Genomic DNA, 7,950 nt, shown 5'->3' on the forward strand with positions numbered 1-7,950 from the left:
TAAATGCTGCTGTTTACTTTACAGGGTTGATTACATGTGTTTATGACTGTGATGTTGGGTTTTAATGCACATAAAATATTTTAGGACACTATTTGTTTCAGAATCTTTTTTTCTTCATTTCCCTTCTCTAAAAACTGGTGCGTCTTATGGTCTGGAGCGTCTTATGGTCCGAAAAATATGGTAGTTTGACGTAGCTCCAACTATTAACACCTGGTACATTGTTTTGTGTTCTCCGTTTTTTATTGATGTAAGTTTTCCTGTGGCCTTAGCCATTCTTTGGAAATCTCTTTGGAATGTTTCCAGTACATGACTGCCATGTAACCCAGGTGGCCATCCTTTATTCCTGGGTGTGTTCATTTTACATTAGGTTTATAAGTAAAGCAGTTGTAACGTTTATTCGTTTCTGATTATTTTCCTCAGTCATTTTCCCCTAAGTTCTCTCCCCCTTGAACGTGGGTTGGACCTTCATAACTGTCTAGACCCGTGGTCGGCAAACTGTGGCTCGGGAGCCACACGCGGCTCTTTGGCCCCTTGAGTTTTTAGCAAAAGCCAACATAGGAGTACCCTAATTAAGTTAATAACAATGTACCTACCTATATAGTATAAGTATCTGGCTCACAAAAGAAATTTTAATCGTTGTACAGTTGATATTTGGCTCTGTTGACGAATGAGTTTGCAGATCACTGCTTTGGTCATTTAAATTGGCTGCTCAAGACAGACTCCCCGTAGCTGTGGGGTGAGTGAACGGCGATGAATGCATGACTGTGGCTGCTGCTGCTCCATCGTAACTCTATTTGTTATCATCATATTTGATGGATGAAGTTGCAATCAATACGAACTCCTGCGGGAACCATATATAGATTTCTTCTGCAATGAATATGCTATAAAACAGAGGCCAGGAAGATTTATGTATGTGCCTCACTAATTCATGGGGAAAAAATCCCATTGAAGGGTGGAATGACAGAGCAACTTGTTATATAGTTAGTTTGTAAAGAGAACTGCAGACTCTCCTACTCACCTGCTTTTTAAAAATAATGTAATTCAACCGTTTAGCAGGCATGTATTGATCATGGTCTGCGGGCGGGAGCCTGTGCTCTCCGGGGCTGAAGGAACGAGGGGAAGAAGCTCAGGGGGAATTCAACGTGGCCCACGCCTCAGTGTGTGTGCCAATGTGACAGCACAGATAACGAGCAGACAGGTCAATGGCGACGTGAGAACAGCCTTAGGTTTTTGATAGTTACATAAGAAAATAAGTTCAAATCATTGACAACATCTAATCTAAATCTACAATATAATAGTTTACAATTACCTCCTACTTATCCCTCACTCCAGGCCTGATGACCGACTCACATTACCAGAGGAGACCTGTGCTTCACGCCTCTATGTGGTCAACTAGATATCCATGTCCAGCCCACCACGGACACAGATCGCTCTGCTGGGCGTGGACCCACACTCAGATTCTGGCCACCTTCACACATGGTTTCAAAATTCAGCCTCTCTTTGCTTTCTTTGCCAGACTCCAAGCTCTTCTAAATGAGGAATCATAACTAGTTCGCTCCACACCCTCAGGCACTCATCAGACTGATGGGCCAGAAGCACAGGCTGGTTAATATTGGGTGAATGAATGAGAGCAGATAGTCAGCTTCACACTCACATATCTCTCTATAGATAATCCTGCACATGCCTCTGACTTTATGTCTAGCCAAACCTCAACATGTATTAATAAACCTTAACAATGAGGGGAATAGCAATATGTCTTGGAAAAGCAAGGTACAACGATGGTAAGTTTGAACACAAAGAAGTAGTGAGAGGCAAACGTCCTAGACTCTCCACTTCACAGTTCCTCCCCCTCCGCTATCCCAGAACAGGCTGCACAAAAGGCCAATCCAGTGTCTGGGTAACCGCCGAGAGTGCCCATTGTAAAGAGTTTGTGTGAGTTTAAGGAAATACATTTTTCAATGTCAGAGTATGGATGTATTTCACTGAGACATAAAATTTCATTTCCTTGACTACATAGGAAATGTAAACATCTTTTCATTTTTTTCCTCTGATTTTTTCCAATCAAACTATAACACACACATGGAAAAGACAAAACCAAAAATTGCATAATTAAATGAGTAATTATAAAGGAAAAGCTATATAACCTCATCTAGATGGAGGAGAACATTGCCCTTAAATTACTTCACTGGCTGCTATACTACGGAGGTTTTATATTAATTCTTGAGTCATAAATGTTCTACTTTTATAATATGGTTTCAAAAACATTCCCCTTCATGTAAGTTTTCTAATTTGTTGATATAGGATTTCAATCTCATTCAATTGTCTTGATGAGGCCTGTGGCATTGGCAGTGATGATACATTAGATGGGGACTATGGAAAACTGCTTTACATTTCTCAATGGGTAGAAGAGAGAGCGGGGAGTAAATGCTTGGCCTTGGCCTTGGCTATGAAGTCAATTTGTCAATGCTTTGTTCTGGCATTTCAGAACCTTCCGGGGGAACAAAAGATGAAGTTTCCTGAATGGCCTACAGGTCTCCTCCTTCAGAGGCACGCTCTGGTCGGCCTAGAGTTTACTTGATCATTTCAGGGTTTAAAGAACAGATAGTTGGGCAATTGTAATGCATGAATCAATCTATTCCTTTCACACTCATTTCAAAGGCAGCTGTAACATTTTTTTCCTAAGACTTTTCCTCTTTGGGGGACTATATAAGTCACTCCTGAAATTTCCTTCATGGCGTGAGTGGAAGACAGATGCTCACTGAGTCCTGTTTCTCTTCTGGTGAGAATAAGTGGTCCAGCCTCGGGAATGGGAGCAGCAGGCCTTTATGCAGGCCACGCTGATGCTCGCTCTTTTTTTTCTTTTTTAAATGTATTTTATTGATTTTTTTACAGAGAGGAAGGGAGAGAGAGTTAGAAACATCGATGAGAGACAAACATCGAACAGCTGCCTCCTGCACACCCCCTACTGGAGATGTGCCCGCAACCAAGGTACATGCCCTTGACCAGAATTGAACCTGGGACCCTTCAGTCCACAGCTGATGCTCTATTCACTGAACCAAACCAGTTAGGGCTAGTGCTCACTCTTTGTTGTCTCTGTACCTTCTGATACAGTAAGCATGGCAGGCTCAGAGCTCGCCTCTACCTTCTATGAAACCACACTGCAGACTCATTGGATGGCTAGGTCAACGCCCTCAAGAATGAAAAAGCACAGGATTTTGTCTCTTTTGTCCTTCACTGGGAAAAGCATCTAAACAGCTGCAGGCACATGGTAGACACCGGAGAAATATCTTTGGAAGAATGATCCAATGGTGAATCCACTGCAGGGACCACGCCCCGGGCTGGGGACCAAGGATGCAGAGCTGGGGAGTGAGCAGGAAGCAGATTGTGGCTCCAGACTGAGACCTTATTCTCTGATCCAGACCTGATCGTCCTAAACCAGATATGAGTTTTGAACTCCTATTAGTCTCCAATGTATTTCTCACATGATTCACAATTTAAAGATAAATTGATTAATGTGTATTCTCCAATATCTACAGAAAAATCTAGGCTGGGCATGGAAGTGATATATGTGGGGTTTATGCAATCACCATCTCAGGAACAACGTCTTCCTTATATATATCAGCACCATGCTTGACATGGACACCAACATCGGGCATTTTAGTGTCCCCATCGATGAAGGTCAGCATCTATTTGGTATAAGATTTGGGAAAAGAAGTTACTAGAGCTGACTCATACTTCATCTTTTCGGAGCTTCTATATGACTTTAAAAAGTATGTATATTATTTGTGACATAAAACCTTGACTCTGAAGGGCTTCACTTTCTTTTCAAGAAATGAAATATAACACTTTATTCTCATAATTCCTGAAGCAGAATGGGCTGTCATGGCGGTAGAAATTCTCCCATCTGCAGTGTGGTTGTAAGGAAAGCTATTGGGTAAGGTCTGGCATCAGATGCTTTGGGTGTGAACTCTGAATCAGGTGCTTTGGGTGTGAACTCTGAGTGCACTGCATCTGCTGTGCATAACTGGGGACCACACACTTCACCTCTCCGAGGCTCAGTTCTCCCATCTGTGGGATGGCTGTAAGGTTGCTTACCTTCCAGGGGGAATGTGAGGGTCAAACGTAATGACATGAGTTAATGCCAGAACATAAGACAGAACCTGATGGACCCAACTCTTTGTGGGTGGGATCCTCACAGATTCTAATAAAAAAATCTGCCTCTGGTTGTCTCTCTGTTTAGAATAAGAACTAAAACTTGGAGCATTAAGAAGGAGGGAAGCAACAGGAGGAATAGGAGACATTTATATTTCACCCTTTGAGCTGGTGTGTTTCTAAGTGTTGTCCATGCATCACTGCCATCCACTAGCGCTACTCTGGCAACGCGAGAAGGTGGATAACACTTCCTTTTCTTGGTGCCTCTTAGTCACGCCCATGGGAAAGCCTACTGTGTTCGGGAAGCATCCGTGTGATGGGAACACGGACTGTGGAAGAGGTTTAGTAGGAGACAGATGGACCCTACTATGTCATACCAGGAAGGATGTGCTGTATCATACATGGGATGGACAGCATGTACTTTACAACACATGGACTGGAGAGCATGTCCTTTTTCATGTATCGAATGGAGAGTATGTTCTTTTTCATATGCCAAATGGAGTGTTAATAAAGGGACTTTTAAAGTGAGGGAGTGTAGGATTGCAAGCTTAAGATCATTCAAAATTAAGCAAAACCATGTTTAATATTTCTATGTAATCACTGTGGTGCGATGATTCAGTTAGCCTGCCAAGGTCAAAGGCACAGAGACCAAGATGGCGGGCAGAGTGCCCTGAGGCCGGCGTAGGCCCCCTTCATATCATTCTTAGTTCCGGCAGGCAGGGCCGGGCTCCCTGACACAGGCAGCCCTGCCCTGAGTCCCGCCAGGCGGCAGTTCCTCTTCTTGGCAGCGCAAATTGGAAAATTGAATTTTTCTCTGCATTCTAACCAGACTCAAAATTTACTATGTAGTTAGGCCCTTTATATAGTTATTACCATCATCATTATTTAGCTACTGAGCTTAATGTATGGCTGAGAGAGGGGTGTTCTCTGAGGGGGTGGGCTGGCTGGAGGGTCTGAGAGGGATGGTTATTGCTGGAAGCATCGGGCGGGTGATGAGGGGACTGGGGGTGGCTCGGCGGTCAGGCTGGAAGTTCACCTGGAGGGAGAGGGGCTGGGCGGGAAGCCACGGAGCAGGAGGGAGCCGGATCTGGACCTGGGGAGCAGAGGGCTCAGCCCAGCCTTTCACCTCAGTCGCTGTCTGAGTGGAATGGGGTTTCTCTCAGAGGCTTCATCAGCCGTTAGGTTACAAAGGACAGCCCCTCGCTCCTCTGAGCCCTGGCCTGATTCCAGAGCAGCGGGCCTCACAGGGCCCACCACAGGAACAGTGTCACTGGCAGGAGTTAGGCTGGAGGAATAGGTCATGTTCATTTCTACCAACAAAACCAGCTTTGTTGCCCTAATCAGTTTGGCTCAGTGGATAGAGCGTCGGCCTGTGGACTCAGGGGTCCCAGGTTCAATTCCGGTCAAGGTCATGTACCTTGGTGTGGGCACATCCCCAGTAGGAGGTGTAAAGGAGGCAGCTGATGGATGTTTCTAACTCTTTATACCTCTACCTTCCTCTCTGTAAAAAATCAATAAAAATACATTCAAACAAACAAACAAACCAAAAAGCTTTGTTTTCTCCTGCAGAGAACTTGCTGTTGGACTGGTATTTATAGGGGTCACAGCGGGAACAGAATCGCCCTAAGTGCACTGGCCGGCCTGGCTCCCTGGCGGAGCCCTGACCTGGGAACCAGGAGGTCACTGTTGGTTTCCGGGTCAGGGCACAGGCCGGGCTGTGGGCTCCATCCCCAGTAGGGGGCGTGCAGGAGGCAGCCGATCCATGATTCTTTCAAATGTTTGAAGTTTTTCTCCCTCTCCTTTCCTCTCTGAATCAATAAAAATGTTTTTAGAAATTAAAAGAACCCCCCTAGCTCTTTGCCGCATCTACTGCGAGGATGAAGACCATTCTCAGCAATCAGACTGTGGACATCCCGGAAAATGTGGACATCACCCTGAAGGGGCGCACTGTGATAGTGAAGGGCCCCAGAGGCACCCTGTGGAGGGACTTCAACCACATCAATGTGGAGCTCAGTCTCCTCGGAAAGAAAAAGAAGAGGCTCCGGGTTGACAAATGGTGGGGAAATACAATAGAAAGGAACTGGCCACAGTTCGCACCATCTGCAGTCATGTACAGGACATGATCAAGGGTGTTACACTGGGCTTCCGTTACAAGATGAGGTCTGTGTACGCTCACTTCCCCATCAACGTCGTTATTCAGGAGAATGGTTCTCTTGTTGAAATTAGAAATTTCTTGGCGAAAAATACATCCGCAGAGTTCGGATGAGGTCAGGCGTTGCTTGTTCAGTATCTCAAGCCCAGAAAGATGAGTTGATTCTTGAAGGAAATGATATTGAACTTGTATCAAATTCAGCTGCTTTGATTCAGCAAGCCACAACAGTTAAGAACAAGGATATCAGAAAATTTTTGGATGGTATCTATGTTTCTGAAAAGGGAACAGTTCAGCAGGCTGATGAATAAGATCTAAGGTGTCCAACTATAGAAATACCAAGATGCCGAATGATTTCTCACACTTGTTTGTGAAACTATAAAGATGTACAATAAAAGCCTTGTTTTGGTTTGCAAAAAAAAAAAAAAAAAAAAAGAACCCCCCTAAATGCGAGCTAGATGATGTTTGGGACTGATGCAAGTGTGTCAAGAAGTTGCTCAGTGACAGGAGGAAAGAGAGGAGAATCACAAACAAAGAGCAGGAAATGGCTGTTGTGACAAAGGACACAATAAACTAGATTTGGCCACGTGGGAAGTCTGTCTCGGAGAAAGAAGAGGAATTATAAGTCAGGGTGGAAGGACGACAAAGCAGGAACCCAGCAACCGGAAAGAAATGAATGCCTCAGGGAGCCTCCTGCTTCCGGCTCAGCTGAATGCTTCCGATTCACTAGTCCTGGGGGCAGCACCTGCTGTAGAGCCAGGCATGCCTGCTGCCCCGCTGGTGCATTGCCCGGTGCCCCTCTCCCTGGCTTGCTAACCGCAGCCCCAGCGGAGCTGGCACTGGGCACAGCCGAGCACAGGTGGCAGATCCACACTGTGTGACCGCAATGACTCTCTGGCATTCTTTGAATGGCCGGTGTCCTGAGTTTTACAGGAAGGAGGAAGGCTCACTCCTCTGGTCACTGAGAGAATTAAATGAGATAATGTATCTTATCCCAATTTTTTAAATATGATTTTTAAACTACAAATTTCTAGTGTGGTTTTTTTTTTCTTTTTAAATCTTCACCCGAGGATGTTTCTCCATTGACTTTTAAAGAGAATGGGAGAGAGAGGGAAAGACAAAGAGAGATATTTCCTCCCCCAGAAGCCCTGACCAGGGTCCTGAGAGGAACCTGCAACTGAGGTACATGCCCTTGATTGGAATTGAACCTGGGGAACTTCTGCATGTTGGCATGTTATCCACTGAGCAAGATCGGCTAGGGTTACATTTCTAGTTCTTAAAGTTAAAGGTCTTTATGAGATTAGATTAACATTAAAATTACATATGTATATATGTTTATATTAGAATAATATGAATTATGTATACAAAATTATATCTATACTAGTGCACAAGTTTGTGCACCAGTGGGGTCCAGCTGGCCAGCCTCAATTGGGGTGTGTGTGAGGGGAAGATTGGGGGTGGGGCTGGCCAGGGGGAGGGGCCATGGGCGATTGATGGGCAGGTTGAAATCCCAGTCAAACTCCCGGTGAAGGGGGCAATTTGCATATTAGCCTTTTATTATATAGGACCTCTATCTCAGCTACTTGTCTAGATTCTATTAGGTTGAATTCACATTTAGGCACCGATTGCTCTGTGAGCCATCACCCAGA

The 7,950-nt window shown here is 44.9% G+C and overlaps 1 pseudogene; it reads left to right on the top strand.

Moving 5' to 3' along the window:
• The first annotated feature begins 6,002 nt into the window (after positions 1–6,002).
• Positions 6,003–6,714, top strand: LOC118718645 (annotated as a pseudogene).
• Positions 6,715–7,950: the final 1,236 nt, after the last annotated feature.

This window comes from Pipistrellus kuhlii, unplaced genomic scaffold, assembly GCF_014108245.1.
Source record: "Pipistrellus kuhlii isolate mPipKuh1 unplaced genomic scaffold, mPipKuh1.p scaffold_m20_p_14, whole genome shotgun sequence".
Taxonomy (NCBI): Eukaryota; Metazoa; Chordata; class Mammalia; order Chiroptera; family Vespertilionidae; genus Pipistrellus; species Pipistrellus kuhlii.